Source organism: Capra hircus, chromosome 2 (assembly GCF_001704415.2).
Source record: "Capra hircus breed San Clemente chromosome 2, ASM170441v1, whole genome shotgun sequence".
NCBI lineage: Eukaryota > Metazoa > Chordata > Mammalia > Artiodactyla > Bovidae > Capra > Capra hircus.
In genome coordinates, this window is record NC_030809.1 from 77,112,949 (window position 1) to 77,135,501 (window position 22,553).

Below are 22,553 nucleotides of genomic sequence, written 5' to 3' on the forward strand. Positions count from 1 at the left end.
AAAAGATGCTCTGAGTTAAAGGTGCCATGGATAGTTAATTTATAAATTACTAAAGCTTATGCCAAGTTATAAGGTAATGAATTCTTATGATGCCAAAACTGCTGCTGCTGCTGCTGCTAAGTCACTTCAGTCATGTCCAACTCTGTGTGACCCCATAGATGCCAGCCCACCAGGCTCCCCTGTCCCTGGGATTCTCCAGGCAAGAACACTGGAATGGGTTGCCATTTCCTTCTCCAACGCATGAAAGTGAAAAGTGAAAGTGAAGTCACTCAGTCGTGTCTGACCCTCAGCGACCCCATGAACTGCAGCCTACCAGGCCCCTCTGTCCATGGGATTTTCCAGGTAAGAGTACTGGAGTGGGGTGCCATTGCCTTCTCTGGACGCCAAAGCTAAAAGTTTTCAATTCTCATTTAACCTTGCTTTAAGTTAGCAGGTATTTTCTTCAACTTAATAATGGTGCAAGTGATTGAAAGAGCTAGACAACTTGTTTGAGAAAGCAAAGTTAGTAAGTGGTAGATTTGGACACTTATCCAGGTTCTTCTGATTCCAAGGTTTGTAATTTTCCCCTCTATATTAACATCAATCAAAAAGACCCAGGTTCTTCACTGTGGTAACAGAAAAAACCTCCAGAAGATAATATATAGGGGAGAAGTGATGGATGTATGCCTAGTCTTTGATTCTCTCCCCAAGTGCACCTCCTCAATTGGGTCCTCACCTACTGATCCTTGTACTTCATTTGTCCCTATAATGTAAAGATTACACTTCTCTTGTCTTTAAGCATATATATAGACATTTGAGCCATACCATCTGAGCCACCAGGGAAGCCCACTTACTTAGACATATTTTTCTTTTTTTTAATTTTTTTTAATTTTAAAATATTTAATTCTTACATGCATTCCCAAACATGAACCCCTCTCCCACCTCCCTCCCCATAACATCTCTTTGGGTCATCCCCATGCACCAGCCCCAAGCATGCTGTATCCTGCGTCAGACATAGACTGGTGATTCAATTCTTATATGATAGTATACATGTTAGAATGCCATTCTCCCAAATCATCCCACCCTCTCCCTCTCCCTCTGAGTCTAAAAGTCCATTATACACATCTGTGTCTTTTTTCCTGTCTTGCATACAGGGTCGTCATTGCCATCTTTCTAAATTCCATATATATGTGTTAGTATACTGTATTGGTGTTTTTCTTAAAGGTAGGGGAGTGATACCAAGCTTCACTTACAGTTTCAGTTGCAAAATTCAGGTGTAAAATCCTAAAATAACATGGCTGGGCCATGTCTGGAACTTGGGCACAACTGGTGGGTAGACTTGGGCACTTAACTTTGCTATGTCTATTTGTATGCTTTTTGCATAAGGGACAAAAAAGATTTGGTCAAAAGGGAATGGAATTCAGACCTCCAGAGCTCTGCATCCAGAGATAAAACATATTTGATGGGTATAGGAATTGTGTTTGAAGACCAGATTATAAAAAAAAGGTAATCTGGACCCTTTGAGAATAGGAAGCCTGGACAATATGCATGAGACTCAGTACCAAGGCTTAAGCTGTTGGATGCTATTAGTGAGTCCAAACAAATATGTTAGTTGATAATAGGACCCCATACTGGCATCTGGTCTGGTAAGAATGGAAGAACTGCAACTCTTGGAACCTTGGGTTATTTACTGAGGATCCAAGTGAGGAATGACATAGACGGTGCATCATCCTTCTGCCTTATTCAAACACAACTCCTTTTCACTACAAAGGGGCAATGATAAGAAACCCTAGACCAAGGCTCAAGATAAAAGCAGGCAGCATTCTCAAATCCTGTAACATTCACAAATATTAGATGTAGTAGTGATGTTCCCAAGGAACTATAACAGAGGTCAGTATTTATGAAGTTCAGCTGCTAGTTGTTTGAATATCTGTTTTTTAGCAATACAAAATAGACTTCAGAAAACTTTTTGTTTTATTTTGGAGTATAGCCAATTATCAATATTATGATAGTTTCAGGTGGAAAACAGAAGGACTCAACCATACATACACTTTAGCTGGGAATATCTCTATTCAAATGAGTCTCAACAGGGTCTGATTTCCTGCTTAAATGATGGTAGGGGTGGTTTAGTATCTAAGTCATGTCTGACTCTTACAATCCCATGGATTATAACTCACCAGACTCCTCTGCCCATTGGATTTCCCAGGCAAGAATACTGGAGTGGGCTGCCATTTCCTTCTCCAGGGGATCTTCTCTACCCAGGAATCAAACCCACGTCTCCTGCATTGCAAGTGGTTTCTTAATCGCTAACCCACCAGGGAAGCCCTCCTGCTTAAGCAGCAGTTCTTTGGACTATAGAAGACTAATTCACTGTGTCAGTTAACTCACTGCCATGCCCCTATTCCTACTGTGGGATTTCAGAAAAACTTGAGGCAGGGAAATTTTAGAAAGACTGGGCTTAGTGTAGATAAGCTGGAGAGCAGTTCAGAGTAGACAGACTTGGCTTTTTATAAACTGGGATCATCTCATCTAAACATATTCTTTTCTGGCTTCCTGCCTAATTTTTCTTAATTATCATCTCATGACATCCATTTCATGGGTCCACTGAGGTTATAGTTTACTTAAAGACTTTGCTCCATCCTCTCATGCAAATAAGGGAATTTAACCTTTGAAGTTGCTTCAATGTGGTTTCACAAGACACAGTGTAGTGGGCCGGATGATGGTCCTTGCAAAGATATATACATGCCTTAATCTCCAAAACCTGTGAGTGAGATCTTGTTTTGAAAAAAGTCTTTGCATTTCAAGATGATGCTCTCTTGGATCATCTGGGTACACCTTAAATCCAATGACAAGTGTCTTTATAATAGTCAAAATAGGAGAAAACAAAAAGAAGGTCATATGAAGAGAGCCCAAGGTTGGAGTCAAGCAGCAACAGGCCGAGGAACACATGGAGCTAGTAGAATTTGAAAGAGGCAAGGAGGTTTACCCCTTGAACCTTGAAAGAGCGCAGCCCTGCCAGTGTCTTGATTTGATGCTTCTGGCCTCTAGAACTGTGAGACAATAATTTTTCCTGTTATAAACCACTCAGTGTGCGTAATTTGTCACAGTAGCCACAAAAAGGCTTCCCAAGTAGTGCTAGTGATAAGGAACCTGCCTGCCAATACAGGAGACACAGAGACTCTGGTTCGATCCCTGGGATGGGAAGATCCCCTGGAGGAGGGCACAGAAACCAACTCTAGTATTGTTGCCTGGAGAATCCCATGGACAGAGGAGCCTGGTGGGCATGGTCCATAAGGTCGCAAAGAGCCAGACGCAAGTGACTTAGCACAGCCCAGCACAGCACAGCCATAGGAAACAAAGACAGCTAGTAATGGCACTAAAACTACACAACAGTTATAATACAAATATAGTAAAAAATGGAATATGTACCCCGAGATTATGGTCATCGAACAAAAGTATGGTCAGTGTACACCTACTTATAGTTTTGGAGCATTTTGTACTCAGAATTCCCCCATATTTCTTTGTCATTTAAAACTTAAAAAATCATGTAGGTGGGCAAGACTGTCCCAATATTACAGCTGATGAAACTGGGTCTCAAAAAGGTTAAAGACTTTTCCAGAAGACCTCTGCAATTAGGTAGGAGAGTGGGGATTTGTGTCTAGGTCTGTCTAACATCAAAACCATTATCTTTCCAATATGTCATTCAGCCTGTTCATTAGGGAACTCGTTTATTTTAAACTATTTCAAAATTAGAGTAAACTGGTGGGATAGCTGAAGATAATCTAATACAAACACTGTCTGCCAGAGATGCAGTGTCACTAAAAGCACTGTAATTTTCATCTTTCTGTATTAAAACATTTCTTCTAGAATCTTCATTCTCTTCCTAGGAAGAGACTATAAACTAGCTATCTGGGAGTCAGATTTGCATTCCCCTTTGCTTAAGAGCTTCAGAAAAACTTTTAGAAAGTTGAAAGTGATTCACAAAACAGATACATCTTAAGTAGTTATCCAAAAGATTGACAAAAATTGACAAAATTATCTTTGTCAAGGATGAACAATGAGCGTCATAGAGTCAGTTTGGCAAAATCTGATCTAAATGCTTGGTACATTTTGGGGAGAATTCCAAAAGGTTCTGTGTTTGTCAAGGCCAGAAGAAGGCTGTACCAGGAAATTATGCCAAAACAGAAACTTCATGGAATAATAACATTAAGGAAAGTGAAATCACTTGTAACCACCCCATCCCCCAAAACTTCTCAGATTGCTAATATATTCCTGGCTCTTTCCTCAGACAAAGTGAACAAACTGCTGAGACTGTGAACACGTGTTATTGTCAAACAGAAGGTAAACGATCTCCTACTGGAATTCTATAATATTTCCAGCAAGTTACTGCAGCGTATGTCTACTTCAAATCTGATGATGTTAAAAAGGAGGAAAAAGTGCAGAGTGCAGCTCTGAAATATTTCTGCCCAGGAAAGCTAGCAGTCAGAGCAGGGGACAGGCAGGTAGGTCTGGGATAATGAGCAGTACCAAGGTACCCTGCTTAATCTGATCTGCATCCAGGTTTCAGGATGTTGTATAGGAATGGGCTTCATTTTCACAGGGGGAAAGGAATGAAATGACAACAATCTCTTTATGATCTCATTGTTCAGGTAGTCAGAGTTTTATATTCTTTAGAAGAAAAGTACTATGTAGATCCCAGACAAGAGCCTTTATCAAACAGGATTGTATTTATCTACTTGTTTAGTAGTTTTAGGGACTTTCTTTCCACCGTTCTGTGAGCTCAGGGAAATCTGGGCCCTTGAGGATGAAGACAGACTCTCAGAATATACATACATCACGCTATTGAAGCAGAGCGGGTTCTCCTTAAGTGTGGGTTAAATGAGTGAACGATGAATGAGCGGAAGAGACAGATACAATGAGAAGAGCAAAGGTTTTGGAAGCAGACAATGCTGGGATTAAGTCACTGCTCCATCACCCGCCAGCTGCCTGATCTGGGAGAAGCTCACAAGGTTCCTCATCTGAAACTAACCAGGCACTGGGCTTGGCCTGTATCCAGCATTAGACTCACAGTGGCCATGATTAAGTTCTCAATCTGGTGAACCCCATAGACGACCTTGGGAGAACAGGTCTAGCAAGAAATTTATTTTTTTCACAGACAAGATATTTTTGAGCACCTGTCACATGACAGATGACAATTGAGATACACAGATGAAACTACAGGGTCCCAAGTCTTACTACATAATGAAGAGATGTATCACCAAAATGACATTAATAAATATATTGTTAGTATTAAAATAATATGATGAATGTTGTAACAGAGCCATGTATAAGAATCAGTGGGAACCCTGAAAAAGGAGGTCAGGGAAGACAAGGGCGATAGGGAGCCATGTATAGTTTTATAGGGGAGGTAGCAGTTGAACTTCCAATAGTTGAACTTATTATAAAATAAGAAGTTTTGGAAATGGGCTGAGTTGAAGGTCACCAGGCATTTGACTAACCATTGCTAAGACACAGAAGTGGTTACCAGTGTTCCTGGGGGAACTGTAAAATCTCCTTGCCCCATCCCCTAATCTTCACCAGATGTTTGCCTTTCTGTTGAACACTGCCCTGTCTCCTGCAAACATCCCTGGGAAGGTGGACCACCAGGTATCTGAGGCCACAGCACACACGGATGATTAGACAATTTTCTGTGAAAGAGACAAAGTCTGCCAAGGGCAAGGCTGGGCGAGCACAGAGCAAGGAAAGTGTTAGGTTCCGTAACACATTGCCATTTTCCATAAATTTGTCAAGGAGGAACCCTACTGAATTTCTAAGATTTAGAGCAACACATGTTTGAGGGCAATATAAATCACTTCCTATACCATTTCCAAATACTAAAGGTTTGGCTTTTGAGCTCTGAAAAAAATAACTGCTGCCTCTTCACTTCCTACATCCACCTTTGGAGCTGGGGTGAGCTGAGACAGGACCTGGGGCTTCCTGAGGCAGATCTCTGTTACTGTGAACTCCCCAGTCCCAGCTTTCCCCTCTGATTCTGTAAGAGATTACAGAAAAGTTGAGCATAAATGGTAATGGGACAGTACCCTAAAGTGATGAAAACGGGCGTGGATGTAACATAGTATCTCTTCAGTCTTTCTGTGAATTGTGAGTCATGGGATCCTAGAGCTTCCCCAGAGAAGGTAATGGCAACCCACTCCAGTACTCTTGCCTGGAGAATCCCAGGGACAGCGGAGCCTGGTGGGCTGCCGTCTATGGGGTCGCACAGAGTTGAACAGGACTGAAGCGACTTAGCAGCAGCAGCAGCAGCAGCAGCAGAGCTTCCCTGGAAATGTCCGCAAGTGCTGCCATATGTCTTCAGGAACAAGTAGGTCACGAGACACCTTTTAAGCAAAGTAAGTGGCCCTTATCTGTTATTTATATTGAATTCCTATACAATATTCTATTTAAAGAAAATGTTTTGCCACTGCAGAGTTGGAGAACACTGATCCAGAACAGTGGTTCTCAGATATGGGCAGGCATTTGAGCCACCTGAAGGACGTATTAAAATATTAATGCTTTAGTCCTACCCCTAGAGTTTGAATTGTTAGTTCTAACCTCAGGGTTTCTGACTCAGTAGATCTGGAAAGGGGCTGCAGAACCTGCATTGTTAACAAATACCAGATGATCTGGGTACCACTGGTCTGGGGATCAAACCTTTGAGAACCAATGATCAATGGAGACAAAACCAACTTGGGAAGAATGGTCCCAGATTCTAGGCCTTACTATAACAGTAACTAGGAATACAAATTTTGAGAACGTCATTCTCCCTCTCTGAGCTTCAGACTCTACAACTATAAATTTGGTGGAGATAAGCAGGACATCCTTTTTCAGGTGTTAGTGATAGAAAAATGACTCAGAGTTGGCTTAATGACAAAATGGAATTGATTGGTTCATGAACTTACAAAGTCCACGTGTAGATATTTGATTTCATTCACGGTTAGACATGGGTTTTCAAACAATGTCATTGGGGTTCTGAGCCCTTCTATCTCTGGGTTTGGCTTTATTTCAGGCAGGCTCTCCCTCATGATGACAAGAGGGCCAGAAGCAAGGCCAGGCATATATCTGACCAGCTTAGCAACCTTAGAGAGCATCTCTTTCCCAAGAGTTTCAGTGAAAAGTATAAGGGCTGAAGTTCTTTTCTTGGAATGAATTTCATGAACCAATTTGAAACACTGTTGACCAGAATGAGGACATGTGCAAAAGGAACCAAAGGGCAGTGTAAACATAGCTCAGGCCACAGGGTCTGAAAATGGAGGAGAACAGATTCTAAGAAGTTACACCAAAGTGTTGCTATCAGAAGATGGGATCCTGGTGAGGCAAAGTCAGAAGGTTTTATATCTAGGGTAGATAAAAATCAGATCAGTGTTTCTTGATCTTGCTTTATAACCTGTGGACAAGCAGCCAAGGGAATTTTGTAAAACTTCCTTTAAAGGGGTTCATGCTTTGCAAGTTATTGTGTGCTGTGTGCCAAGTCACTTCAGTCATGTTATGACTCTTTGTGACCCCATGGACTGCAGCTTGCCAGGCTCCTCTGTCCATGGGATTCTCCAGGCAAGAATACTGGAGTGGGTTGCCAGTTCCTCCTCCAGGGGATCTTCCAGACCCAGGGATCCAACCCATGTCTCTTCTACCTGCAGGTGAGTCCTTTACCACCAGTGTCATCTGGGAAGCCCTGAAAGTTATTGGAAACGTTTTTTTCTATTTTGTAATGTCAAATTACGTTGACTATTTCACATGCTGTTGCAAATAATGCCCCATCCTCTAGAGATGTAATTCCCAGGATAGGATTGGGGCAGGCATTGCCAGTGAGGGAGAAGGGATTTTAGAGTCGTTCAGACTGCCTGTGAATTCCGGCAATGACTATTAGCCTTGTTCATTATGTTTCTGTGGAAAGAGAATATCAATACCCATCTTGTAGGCAGATGACGGGCATCAAATTAGATGATATATGTCAAGAACCTGCTCCACTACAGAGACTCAACAGATCACAGCCATTTTTACTATTATTGCCAAGTTTGGTGGGCCCATTCGGTTAAAATAGTCTATTCACCAGCTAGAAACTTAGGGTTATTTCAGTCTACGGACAATCAGACCCAGACTGCCTATTTGAATAAAGTCATCAATTTCACAGACTTGTGTTTGTTATTTATTTTTCCCAACTCTCAGAAGGTCCTGACATCTTGTAAATAAGAGATCTGGGGCACTTCTAGGAGTTTATAAAATAAAGTGGAAAGTAGCCAGGCTGAGATGAACATAAAAAATAGAGGGAAAACAAAGCGAACCTGGAAGCAGTAGGAAACTTCATTTTCTTTAATTAGCATATTTAAGTGAAGCTCAGAAGCTGCTCCTTGCCTGAAACATTGCATTTTATTAAAAGCTGTTTAGTGCTCATAACCATTCTGCTGATTTTCTCAAAACACGTCCTCCTTATAGGCTAGTGCTAAACTGTGCATATGAAATGAGTACGGCTTAATGTTGTGTTAAAAGAATTTGGTCTCCAGAGCTGTCTCTCTTCTTAATAATATGTAATCATACTCCATCTATTTAGTTTTCATTTAACTTGCCCCATGCAGGCAATGAATCCGGTTTAATTAAATGTGCCTTTAAATAGTCGAATGGCACTCATTTGCACCTAGCCAGCCTCCCTTTCATCCTATTAGGACCCCCTCAAGGTATAAAAACCCAATAAAGAGGCCATGTAAGATGTGTCTGATAATGCAAAGGAAGCCTGACATTCACTGCAGAGTTTAGTGAAAGCTGTGGCAGCTTTTGGGCACACTGTCACAGCTGAATGGAGACAGTGTGGGGCCTCTTGGAGGGCAGTATCTTGATCAAATCTCAACAGTGCATTTAGAGATGAGCTGGGGATCCTGGGGATTGAAGCCACACCCAAAGTAAGGCCCACTGAGATGGCAGGCAGCTGCCAATGGAGGCTTTCACAGGGCATGGCCTGGGTCTCTAATTGTATTCTTGGGGACACAGGGTGGCTGCAACTGGAAATTGAGAACAGAGAAGTAGATGGTATTTTCCAGTCAAGAAAGGATAATACTTGAGCTTTGTTGAAATGATCACCCAAATCCCTAACTGACTCCCTCAGTTAAAGAATGGACTCTATTCAACCCAGTACATCATGATTCATGCTTTTAACATGTTATTTATCCAGTGACTGCCAACTGTGAGCCTGTTACTGATCAGGGACACAACTGCAAATGAACGAAAATCTTTGCTTTCTTCAAGCATAGGTTCTAGCTGAGGGAGACAGAATAAACAAAAGCAAGCAGACCACAAGAAAATAAATATATGGTGTCAGGTGGTGAGAAGAAATAAAATAAATCACATCAAAGGGGAGCCAGATTAAAGGGGTGGGGAGGACACAGGGTCAGAGAGGACCTCTTTTGCTAGATACTAGTTTGCAGGATCATATGGAACACATTTTTTTTTAATAGTTCTTTTGGTAATTTTATTTGTTTATCTATTTTTGGCTGTTCTGGGTCTTCACTGCTATGTGGGCTTTTCTCTAAAAAAGAGAGAGCTACTCTTTGTTGTACTTCGTGGACTTCTCATTTCGGTGTTCTCTCTTGTTGCAGAACACATGCTCTAGGCTCATCAGTTCAGTTCAGTTCAGTTGCTCAGTTGCATCCGACTGTTTGTGACCCCATGGATTGCAGCATGCCAGGCTTCCCTGTTCATCAGCAACTCCCGGAGTTCACCCAGACTCACATCCATCAAGTCAGTGATGCCATCCAGCCATCTCATCCTCTGTCGTCCCCTTCTTCTCCTGCCCCCAATCCCTCCCAGCATCAGGGTTTTTCCAATGAGTCAACTCTTCGCATGAGGTGGCCAAAGTACTGGAGTTTCAGCTTTAGCATCATTCCTTCCAAAGAACACCCAGGACTGATCTCCTTCAGAATGGACTGGTTGGATCTCCTTGCAGTCCAAGGGACTCTCAAGAGTCTTCTCCAACACCACAGTTCAAAACCATCAATTCTTCGGCTCTCAGCTTTCTTCACAGTCCAACTCTCGCATCTATACATGACCACTGGAAAAACCATAGCCTTGACTAGATGGACCTTTTTGGGCAAAGTAATGTCTCTGCTTTTCAATATGCTATCTAGGTTGGTCATAACTTTTCTTCTCTAGGCTCATGGGCTTTAGTAATTATGGTAAGTGGACTCAGTAGCTGTGGTTCTCAGACTCTACAGAAGGCTAAGTAGTTGTGGCACACAGGTTTAGTTGCTCTGCAACATGTGGGATCTTCTTGGACTAGGAATCAAACCCAAGTCTCCTGCACTTGCAGGCAAATTCTTCACCGCTGAGCCAACAGAGAAGCCCCTCTAACACATTCTTGTGGCCTGTGTATGCTGGGCTAAGTCCAGTGCTGGAGGCTTTCTCTAGGACACTGGAGATCTGGCTATAATTTATGACACTCCTTTGGTTCACTTGGTAGATTAGATTGACTGGATGAGGGTCCTTTATTTGTATCCTTCCTCAATTCAGTTCAGTTCAGTCACTCAGTTGTGTCCGACTCTTTGTGACCCCATTAATCACAGCACTCCAGGCTTCCCTGTCCATCACCAACTCCCAGAATTCACTCAAACTCATGTCCGTCAAGTTGGTGATGCCATCCAGCCATCTAATCCTCTGTCACGCCCTTTTTCTCTTGCCCCAAATATCTCCCAGAATCAGAGTCTTTTCCAATAAGTCAACTCTTCTCATGAGGTGGCCAAAGTACTGGAGTTTCAGCTTCAGCGTCAGTCCCTCCAATGAACACCCAGGACTGATCTCCTTTAGGATGGACTGGTTGGATCTCCTTACAGTCCAAGGGACTCTCAAGAGTCTTCTCCAACACCACAGTTCAAAAGCATCAGTTCTTCAGTGCTCAGCTTTCTTCACAGTCCAACTCTCACATCCATACATAACCAATGGAAAAACCATAGCCTTGACTAGATGGACCTTTGTTGGCAAAGCAATGTCTCTGCTTTTGAATATGCTATCTAGGTTGGTCATAACTTTCCTTCAAAGGAGTAAGTGTCTTTTAATTTCATGGCTGAAATCACCATCTGCAGTGATTTTGGAGCCCCCCAAAATAAAAAGTATGACCCCAGTTATTCTCACCAGCATTTATTAATGTCATATTATACTGTTCTCTATGAGTTCTAGTATATGTAAGCCCTGCTTGCCTAGTGAGAAGATAAATTTCCTAAGGGTGGGGACTCAGTCTGTTAGTTATTTAGTTCCCACTCATCAGGAATGCTTGTGTAATACAGGGCAACCCACATTTCCAAAATTACCATGATTTTTAAAGCTTTAAATTGTATTACTTTATGCTTTCCAGAAAATTAGCCTGTATATAATTCTAACAACCCTGCATGGTAGAAAAGCTCTGCAATGTTTAGATATGTGGTCTTAGGAAAATTCAATCATTCATTCATTCAATAAATATGATTTCAGTGCCAGAATCAATTTCCTTGGAATTCAACTAAACATTCCTTTCTCATATAAAAATTTAGGACATTAATGTTCTTTTGAATGAAAGATGTGATGGGGTATGATAACATAGGTCTAATTACTACCTTAGTACCTATAACAGGTGCCCTAATAAAAGCCATTTATGAGCACAGCTATGTATAGGCAGGTTCCAGTAGTCATGTATGGATGTGAGAGTTGAACTGTGAAGAAGGCTGAGCACCAAAGAATTGATGCTTTTGAACTGCGGTGTTGGAGAAGACTCTTGAGAGTCCCTTGGACTGCAAGGAGATCCAACCAGTCCTTTCTGAAGGAGATCACCCTGGGATTTCTTTGGAAGGAATGATGCTAAAGCTGAAACTCCAGTACTTTGGCCACCTCATGTGAAGAGTTGACTCATTGGAAAAGACTTTGATGCTGGGAGGGATTGGGGGCAGGAGAAGAAGGGGACGACAGAGGATGAGATGGCTGGATGGCATCACTGACTCGATGGACGTGAGTCTAAGTGAACTCCGGGAGTTGGTGATGGACAGGGAGGCCTGGCATGCTGCAATTCATGGGGTCGCAAAGAGTCAGACACGACTGAGCGACTGGACTGAACTGAGGATGAAGGAAAGGTGTAACATATCATGCAAAAGAAATAGCTACAGACCAGCTTGTGATGGACTTTATAATAACTGCACTGTGCTGAAGACTGCTTGCAGTGGTTTTAGCTGGGAAGTGGCCTGATCATACTAGAGACTGTGTGGAGAACAGATCAAAAGGTGACAGAATAGAGGTAGAAGGACCACGTAGATGACACTATGGGGGGGAAGTGATGGTGGTTTAGATATGACAAAGGAGACAAAGAGAAGGCCATAGGCACAGGGTGTGGAGTGACAGCAGCATGCACAGGGCTCCATGGGGAGTGGAAATCAGGAAATAAAGGAAATGGAAGAGACTGCACCATTTTCTGAGGGAAGTAACTCTCAAGGATAGAAAGTTTGGCATTTGGTTGTTCACACATATTGAGATTCTTCATGAAGCTCAGAAGATAACACTAGGCAGGAGAATATGTTTGAGGCCAGTGGTAATAGGTGGTGTTTATAAATCTGTAGAAGGAAATGAGATCACCAGGAAGGAGTGCCGCATGAGAACAGAGGGCTCTGAAGAACTCCAAAGCGTAAGGGTGCTGTAGAAGCCAGAAGGGGTGAGACTGAGGACCGGGGACCCAGAAGGGAAGTCACAGAAGCCATGAGAAATGACTCTAGAGGAAAGGAGTTACCTATTCTGTCGAAACCTGCTATGAGGCAAACTTAGGTGAGGATTTAGCAAACGAGGTCAGTGAAGACCTTAATAAGAACAAATTTAGAAGTCAAAGAAGCAGACCAGTTTGGAATGACCACGAGAATAAAGAGGGAATGATAAGACGGAGACATTTTCAGGAAATAGTTACTGAGACTGACTACATGCCAGGCTCTGTTCTAGATGCTGGGGCAAGAGTAGTAAATTGAAAATCAAAAATAGAAACAAAATAACATGCCTGAAGACACTTCTGATATAGACGAGAGACAGACAAAAAACACACAAATAGTTAAACATGCAATATGCAGATGGAGAGAATAAAGTGTAATTAAGGGGGAGGGGAACTACTGAGTGGGGGACAGTTGTTGCTTTATATAGGGAAGTCCTCTCTCTAATGTTGGAGCCCAGACCTACAGAAAGTGAGAGACAGAGAATTTTTCTGGGAACACAGTACAGGCAGCAGGAGCAGCATAAACAAAAGATAATTGCAAACAGGGCATTTTGGAGAAATAACCATGAAGCCAAGTTAGCTAAAGTAACTACACAAAGTGGAAAAGGCTTGGAGGTGAGGTTGGAGTGGTGATGGCGTGGGGGTGGGGCAGATCATGTCTGGCTTTGAAAATCTTTTCTTGTGACTTAGGATTTTCTTCTGAGATGGGAAGCCATTGAGGGGTTCTCAACAAATGCTGCTTCAGGAGACAGGGTGGAGGAAGGAGGGAAGTCACTCAGGTGGCTATTTCAGTGGACAGGTGAGGGATGAGAGCACCTTGCATCAGGTGCTAGTGGTTGACAGGATGAGAAAAGGTAAAATTATGGAAATATTCTGAAGCTACAATTGATTTAATTTGCCATTAAATTGAATGCTACGGATGAGTGAGAGAAGTTAAGGACGCTGAGGCAGATGATTTAAGAAGTTAATGGTGAAGACCAGTTGAAAATAGTGGGCAGTGGCTGAATGGTGATGGGGATCAAGTTGGTAGCTCAAGAACACATCTGAATGCTAATGAGAAGACTCCACTAAGCGAGAACACTTCAAATTTCAGACAAAGAAGATATAACTGATATAGAGAGGTTTTCTCCAGGAAGGTAAAAGAGGACCTGGGTATTTGCGAGCCTTGATATCTGCAAAGCATAATTTTTCCTTTAAAATGTGGAAGATGGGTTTTTATGTAGGAAAACTGATTTGGATGAAATGGAAGTCCCATTTCAACATTTCAGTTTTATCTTTGTGGTATGAGGCAAGGTATTCAAGGATGAAACTGAGTAGAGGTGAAGGTTAGGTTTTATGAAAAAGGTAGAAAGTATACAAACTATATTTTAAAGCATGCAGAAGAATCTACTTAGTAGCATAGACAAGTTAGGATGCTAAGCATTTCTGAAAGCTCAGTTGAAATTTAAGATCATAGATTTATAATCATACTTTCACATAGGTATGTGGAAGTGGGTGGTCACACTGAAATGAACGTGAAGGCCATTTCAAAGTGAAGTGTGAAAGTCGCTCAGTCATGTCCAACTCTTTGCAACCCATGGACTGTACCATGGGATTCTCCAGGCCAGAATACTGGAGTGGGTAGACTTTCCCTTCTTCAGGGAAGAAATAATTCAGGGAAGTGAGAGACCAGCGGGCTGAAGATGTGACAGGCGTTGTCTTTGAAGTTTTCTGGAAGCAGGGGTTGGGGGGGGTGGCGGTCAAAGTTGAGGTGGATATTAAAACAATGAACAGGGCATATGATATTCAGTGAGAGTGACGTAACATCTCCATGTTGGTAAAGGATTGGTAGGATGATATAGAAGAATTCTTTCCTTCTCAAAGGAGTATGGAATGGTCTGAAATTAGCCCCAAGGAGAAAGGGAGATAATTCCATCTCCCATCCCTATTATTAGATAAACTCTCCATTTTTCTGTAGGCTACAGGAAACAGGGTTCAAATAAAAGAATAGGGACTTCCCTGGCAGTCCAGTGGTTCAGAATCCACCTGCAATGCAGGAGATGAAGGTTTGATCCCTGGTCAGGGAACTAAGATCCCACATCCCAGGGAACAACTAAACCCATGCATCATAACAACGATTCTGCGCCACAATGAAAGAGGCCACATAATGTAACAAAGATCCCGTGTGCTGCAATGAAGACCTGATCAGCCAAATAAATAAATATTTAAAAAAGGGGGGAAAAATGGACAGAGTACCTTTGCAAGATAAGCTAAGGACGAGGGAATCTGCCCACTGGGGTCATGATTACAGAGGCATGGTGGAAGAGTTTGGGAACAGCAGGGTGTGGAAGGGAAGCCTCCATGTTGGAGAGTGGAGTGGGTGTGAAAGCTGTGTGACTGGTGACTGGTTATGCTTACACTTCCGCAAACAATGGCAGAAGCACCCTGCTGACAGAAGAGTGTGTTCATTAGGCCTAGAAGGATCTGTCTATAAGGCCCAAACAGTTCCTCCTTTACTTCCCACCCTGCTGGTATTAGAAGCTTCGGTGAGTGTAATTATGGACAGCAGCAATGAGAGAGCTCAAAACAGGTGGTTCTTTCCTGGGGGGCAGTTGACTGTTGGTCACAGCAGGAGCTGCAGCTTCCTCTTCCTAGACCAGTTGGGCTGGTGTAAGGAAATCAACCCTGAATATTCGCTGGAAGGACTGATGTTGAAGCTGAAGCTCTAATACTTTGGCCACCTGATTCGAAGAGCCAACTCTTTGGAAAAAACCCTGATGCTGGGAAAGACTGAGGGCAAAAGGAGAGGGGATGACAGAGGATGAGATGGTTGGATGGCATCATTGACTCAATGGACATGAGTTTGAGCAAACTCTGGGAGATAGTGAAGGACAGGGAAGCCTGGAGTGCTGCCATCCATGGGGTTTCAAAGAGGTGGACCTGACTGAACGGCTGAACAACAACAACAACAACAACAACGTGGACAATGAAGCCCTCAGATAAAAACGACCACTAAATCACCCTAAGTTCAAGAAACACTGTCAGGCTAACAGCACAGAGGCCGGTGTAAGTTGCAAAGTTGCCTCTCTTTGGAAGCACTTCTGCCTAAAAAGGTCACAGCCAAGGCACTCTCAGCGATGATGGGTATTCTGGTAGCTCATCAAGTCTCCTCCTCTGCAGTCTCCTGCTGCTGCCATGTTCCCTCTCCTTGTAAGTCAAGAGCATCTGCCTTCTTGAGGAAAACTCACATGAAACAGAACACAGATTCAAAGGAAAGTGTTTCCCTGAAAATAGTTGCATTTTGCACTTCTCAGATCAAAAATCATAAGAAAAATGAATTGTGTCAATCACTGGGAGAGGCAGACTAATGTGTACATTTTAACCAAGTTTGCCCATTCCAGTACAGAAAGTTCCCTACATATAAACCCTCAAATTGCAGTTTTCAAAGATGCAAGCATCTGTTCACATGTCTAATCATGTAAGTTACATGTGTTTGGCATACATTGTCACATCTGTACATCCTCTACAAGTGGTTGTGCTTTTGGGTACCATACTGTATAGTACTGTATAGAGTACAATAGCACAATATCTTTATTTCAAGCCTAGGATGTTCAAAGCACTGGGGATGTAGCTGGTACTGCTAAGAAGTGCCACCTGTTATAATGTACTACTGTACTTTTCAAGGTACTGTAAGATTAAAAATGCTTTATTTTTTGTGTCTGTTTTTATGTATTATTTGTGTGTAAAGTATTATAAACTTAGCACAGTACTATATAGTCAATTGTGTTAGTTGGATACCTAGGCTATTGTTGCTGGACTTAGGAACAAACTGGACTTACAAATGCACTCTCAGAACAGAATTCATTTGTATGTAGGGGACTTGCTATAGTTGCAAGAGGGAAAGCACCTTCCCATTCCCTCTACCCTGCAGTGAAGGGCCAGCAATACAGCAGCCTCTGGGTAGGACAGGAAACACTCAGCATAAGATCTATACATTCTCTCCCTCAGTTGCCTGCTCCTCATGGGCTCTTTCAATGGAAGCCCTACAGAATATGTAACATTTGGATTTAGACTTAACAGCAGTGGGGACAGATGAGAAAAGAAATGAATAGTGAACTTTTCTACTCCTTGCATTCACAGACAGAAATATGCTCTAAGTTCTGAATTTGGAATGATGGGTATGGCAGTCAGGGGAAAGACAGTGAGGGCCTGAAAGTAGGGGTTGTGGATTGTTCTTGGAGTTAGAGGGTGAATAGGATAGAAAAAAAAAAAAGAGAGAGAGAGAGAGAGAAAGAAAGAAAGCTTCTGGTTATATTTGCAGGATTGATACAGAGGCCAGGTATGCTTTCCTGGAACTGGGTTCTAGAATTTGAGTTCTATCTGTACTGCACACAGTTTTCTAAACTGAGTCTCAGAAAGGGGAGTGATTAGGAAATAGTGATAATTAATTGACTTACAGTGCAATAGTGACCCAAGAACCTTAAGCAGAACAATATAGTTTATTCAAATATTCCTCACTTTCAGTAAGGAAAACAAAATGAGAGAAGGTGGGGTGATTACCTACTATCACCTTATTATGGCTCAGTGGTAAAGAATCTGCCTGCCTCTGCAGGAGACGCAAGAGACCTGGGTTCAATCCCTGGGTCGGGAAGATGCCCTGGAGGAGGAAATGGCAACACACTCCAGTATCCTTGCCTGGGAAATCCTATGGACAGGGGAGCCTAGCAGGCTACGGTCCATGGGGTCACAAAGAGCCAGATGCAACTGAGCACACACGCATGCATGCATCACTTCAGTAATGCTTCGTTAAGATGGGTTTTAGCAGGTCATAACAAGCAAGAGCGCTCCAGAAAAACATCTATTTCTGCTGTATTGACTATGCCAAAGCCTTTGACTGTGTGGATCACAATAAACTGTGGAAAATTCTGAGAGAGATGAGAATACCAGACCACCTGACCTGCCTCTTGAGAAATCTGTATGCAGGTCAGGAAGCAACAGTTAGAACTGGACATGGAACAACAGACTGGTTCCAAAGAGGAAAAGGAGTATGTCAAGGCTGTATATTGTTACCCTGCTTACTTAACTTACATGCAGAGTACATCATGAGAAACACTGGGCTGGAAGAAGCACAAGCTTGAATCAAGATTGCCGGGAGAAATATCAGTAACCTCAGATATGCAGATGACACCACCCTTATAGCAGAAATGAAGAGGAACTAAAAAGCCTCTTGATGAAAGTGAAAGAGGAGAGTAAAAATGTTGGCTTAAAGCTCGGCATTCAGAAAACGAAGATCATGGCATCGGTCCCATCACTTCATGGCAAATAGATGGGGAAACAGTGTCAGACTTTATTTTTCTGGGCTCCAAAATCACTGCAGATGGTGACTGCAGCCATGAAATTAAAAGATGCTTACTCCTTGGAAGAAAAGTTATGACCAACCTAGATAACATTGAAAAGCAGAGACATTACTTTGCCAATAAAGGTCTGTCTAGTCAATGCTATGGTTTTTCCAGTGGTCACGTATGGATGTGAGAGTTGGCCTGTGAAGAAGGCTGAGCGCCAAAGAATTGATGGTTTTGAACTGTGGTGTTGGAGAAGACTCTGGAGAGTCCCTTGGACTGCAAGGAGATCCAACCAGTCCATTCTGAAGGAGATCAGCCCTGGGATTTCTTTGGAAGGAATGATGCTAAAGCTGAAACTCCAGTATTTTGGCCACCTCATGTGAAGAACTGACTCACTGGAAAAGACTCTGTTGCTGGGAGGGATTGGGGGCAGGAGGAAACGGGGATGACAAAGGATGAGATGGCTGGATGGCATCACTGACTCGATGGACGTGAATTTGAGTGAACTCCAGGAGTTGGTGATGGACAGGGAGGCCTGGTGTGCTGCGATTCATGGGGTCGCAAAGAATCGGACACGACTGAGTGACTGAGCTGAACTGAACCTTACTCTGACAGAGTACTATATTGAAAATACTTTTAGAATTCAAAATAAATTAACAAAAGGTTAAGAAAAGCCAATGATTAATGAAATTGATTAATAAAAATGTAATGTTCCAATCATATTCTTGGAATGAGCATTTTAAAGATATTTCTCAATTATATTCATGAATCTAGGGCATAGGGTCTGGCTTTCATCTACCAGAGTTCAAATTCTGACATTGACACTTATCTGTGACTTTGGGCAGGCTGCTTAACCTAAATTTCAATTTCCTCATCTGTAAAATGGGACTAATGAGAAGAGTGATTCCAGAAGAGTTGTCATGGTGATTACATAACTAATGTGGGTTAAGTGCATGTCTGGCACAGAGTAAAAAATAGTTTAACTATTAGGAAAAATGAGAGAAAGTGAATCTTAGTCTGTGAGATGAGTGTCAGTAGAAAGTAGGCTAGGACAGAAAGTGATAGGCCTCTATGTAAAGACGAATGTCCAAGGTGAAGTGTGGACTCTGATATATGCCACTCTCAGAACAGACATGAAAATGATTTTTTGCTCAAAACTCAGGGGCAAAGTGCCATTCAAAGCACATTCATGCCTTTCTTCTATAATATTATATATATCCTTTGCTCAAGTATATGCTCCATTGTTCCATCAGACTTCACTTACAAAACACATTCAAAGATTAAATGATCATGTTTCAAGACAGCAATAGTAGACACAACACTAACTGTGGGATTCTTCTGAGGCCCTGCTCTCACTGTTCCATAATAAAAAGTGAATGGTTAGAAATGGAGTCCATTAAGTAGAATGAATTAATTGGGACTTTTCAGATCTACTTGAATGAGTCAGAGGCCCAGACGTTTTTCTGCTGAACAGACCACCTAGAGCATGCTTTTCATTTAGGTGACTACAGCTGGGTTATCAACCAGTTTCACTTTGTTATGTGTGCAGAACCTACTCATACAAACACAGATTCCCAGAGAAAAATATATACCAGGTTATATAGTAAATTTCACCACAATAAAGGTGCCAAATACAACCTTAAAACTAGATAAAACTTCTCAAGGAGAACCTTGGGTCTAAACTGTGCTCATCCCCAACAAACTGGATTAATAGGATGAACTCATAAGATTTGTCTGCTTAAGCCATATGGACTCCTGATTGGTAATTTGGAAACTTTATCAACTAATGGATTAGAATTCAAAGGAAATGCTTCAGGGACTGGCTGGTGATAATTTGGTCAAAAGAGACAATTAATCTTGGACAAGGTTATCTGTTGTGTTGGAGTGGGATTGTTTCAGTTATCCTACTGCCCAGCTCATAATCAGTAGGGCAGAGAAAGCCAGTCTACACAGACTAAATGGACAGGAACAGATGAAGAGTGAGTTAATAGCAAAGTAATTAGGAGCAAAGCCAAAACAGGACCCACAGGTGCCCAATGTTAAAGAGAGGTAAAGAGAAGTGCTGATATTCTGAAAAGGGACAAGTTGGAACAGTTATTCATCAGCAAGTATTTTTAGACTGGGATGGAGGAGGAAGGTCTCAAAGAAAAGATTAGCCCCAAAGCTGAATTTGCTTATGGGTGGTGTAAAATATGTGCAAAGTCCCCCTCCCCTTTCATTCAGTAATTAACATTGGACCTCTGTTGTTTTCCAACATGGCTGTTAATTTTTGAAAAGTAATCATTTTACAAGTGAGAACTTGAAACAGAGTCTGCCTGATGCTTCGGAGAAAAGTTAAAGAGTATTAGAGTATTAGGAGTCTTTGAGTCTTAGACGATTTTTTGATCAGGCCAGGTGGTACAAAACAGATCTGATTCCAGTTCCACTTCTGCTATTTACTCTGTGTGACTTTTATTACATTTTACTTCCTCACTGGCCTTCAAGGTACTTCTTTGTCAAATGAAATGACTGGACAATTTCCAAGTTTCTTCTACAAACATTCTGTGATCCGTCTCTCAAAAGGACTTCACAAGGCAGTGGAAGAATAAATAGCAACTAGAACTTACTCTGAAGAAAAGCTATTATCTGTGACCATGTTAAGTTACCTCTACCTATATTTTATCCTATCACACTTTTCCCATCCAGCTTCACAATCTTCCCCAAGTCCTTTCCACCTATAGCAGTGAAAATATGTTACTCTCAAATACTGTAATTCAGCCTATAAGTTTGACATTGAGTAGTTGCTCAGTTGTTTCTGACTCTTTGCAACCCCATAAACTGAAGAACTGGAGAAGGCAATGGCACCCCACTCCAGTACTCTTGCCTGGAAAATCCCATGGACAGAGGAGCATGGTGGGCTGCAGTCCATGGGGTCACTAGGAGTTGAACACGACTGAGCAACTTCACTTTCACTTTTCACTTTCATGCATTGGAGAAGGAAATGGCAACCCACTCCAGTGTTCTTGCCTGGAGAATCCCAGGGACGGAGGAGCCTAGTGGGCTGCCATCTCTGGGGTCGCACAGAGTCGGACACGACTGAAGTGACTTAGCAGCAGTAACAGCAGAAACTGCAGAATGCCAGGCTTCCCTGTCCTTCACTGTCTTTCCGAGTTTGTTCAAACTCATGTCCATTGAGTTGATGATACCATCAAACCACCTCATCCTGTGTTGCCCCCTTCTCCTTCTGCCCTTAATCTTTCCCAGAATCAAAGTCTTTTCCAATAAGTTGGCTCTTTGCATCAGGTGGCCAAAGTATTGGAGCTTCAGCTTCAGCATCAGTCCTTTCAAAGAATATTCAGGGTAAATTTCCTTACAGATGGACTGGCTCGGTCTCCTTGCAGTCCAAGGGACTCTTAAGAGTCTTCTCCAGCACCATAGTTTGAAAGCAACAGTTCTTCAATGCTCAGCCTTCTTTATGGCCCAACTCTCACAGCCTTACATGACTACTGGAGAAATCATAGCTTTGACTATACAGACCTTTATTGGCAAAGTGATGTCTCTGCTTTTTAGTGTGCTATCTAGGTTTGTCATTGCTTTTCCTCAAAGGAGCAAGCGTCTTTTAATTTCATGGCTGTCCATAGTGATTTTGGAGCCCAAGAAAATAAAGTCTGTTGCAGCTTCCAAATGTTTGATGACACAATTTATTTCTTCAAATTAAAATAAAACGAGATCAAACTCACAGAGGAAGTTTAGAAAATGGTTGCCAACCCTCTTCTTTGGACTTTCATGTCTGAAGGAGAGGCTGACTTTCCAATCAGTCTGTTGTAGTTTCTGACCTCATGGTTTTTCATATCCAGAAAGTGTCATGGAAGAATTTGGCTAACAATGTCCAGTAATGCAGGCTTTCCTAGGTGGCTCAGATAGTAAAGAATCTGCCTGCAATGCTGGAGACCCAGGTTCAATCCCTGGGTCAGGAAGATCCCCTGGAGGGAATGGCAACCTACTCCAGTATGTCTGTCTGGAGAATCCCTTAGACAGAGGAGCCTAACAGACTATGGTCCATAGCATTGCAAAGAGTTGGACATGACTAAGTTTTCACTAGACCAGACTCCATTAATGATTTTTTAAGGGAAGGAGAGATTGGAAGTGACTTTACTTTTTGGTGCTGACTTAAACCCAGAAATACCCTTATTGGTTCTAGAAGTCAGCTATTTCAGTTTACTGTCATTCTTCCTCTGAAAATCAGGAAAGTTTCCTTTTTTTCTCCTGTGAAACACAGGGGGTGATTCTGGATATACCTATCGTCTGGGCCATGAGGCTTTACTAGACTTGCTTTCATGGATATTTACCTATATTGTTTTTAAGGAACCCCTACACCTAAGAAGTTTGCAATGTGGTTCCAGAAGTCTCTTAGAAAAATAAATGAGTTACTTTAAAAAACTAAGAAGTTGGGGGACACCGACTTCTTGGGGGTTGTGTAGCTAGTTAGCATGCCAGAGTTTCATTTGTTATCAGAATTAACCAGACAATTCCTCCAC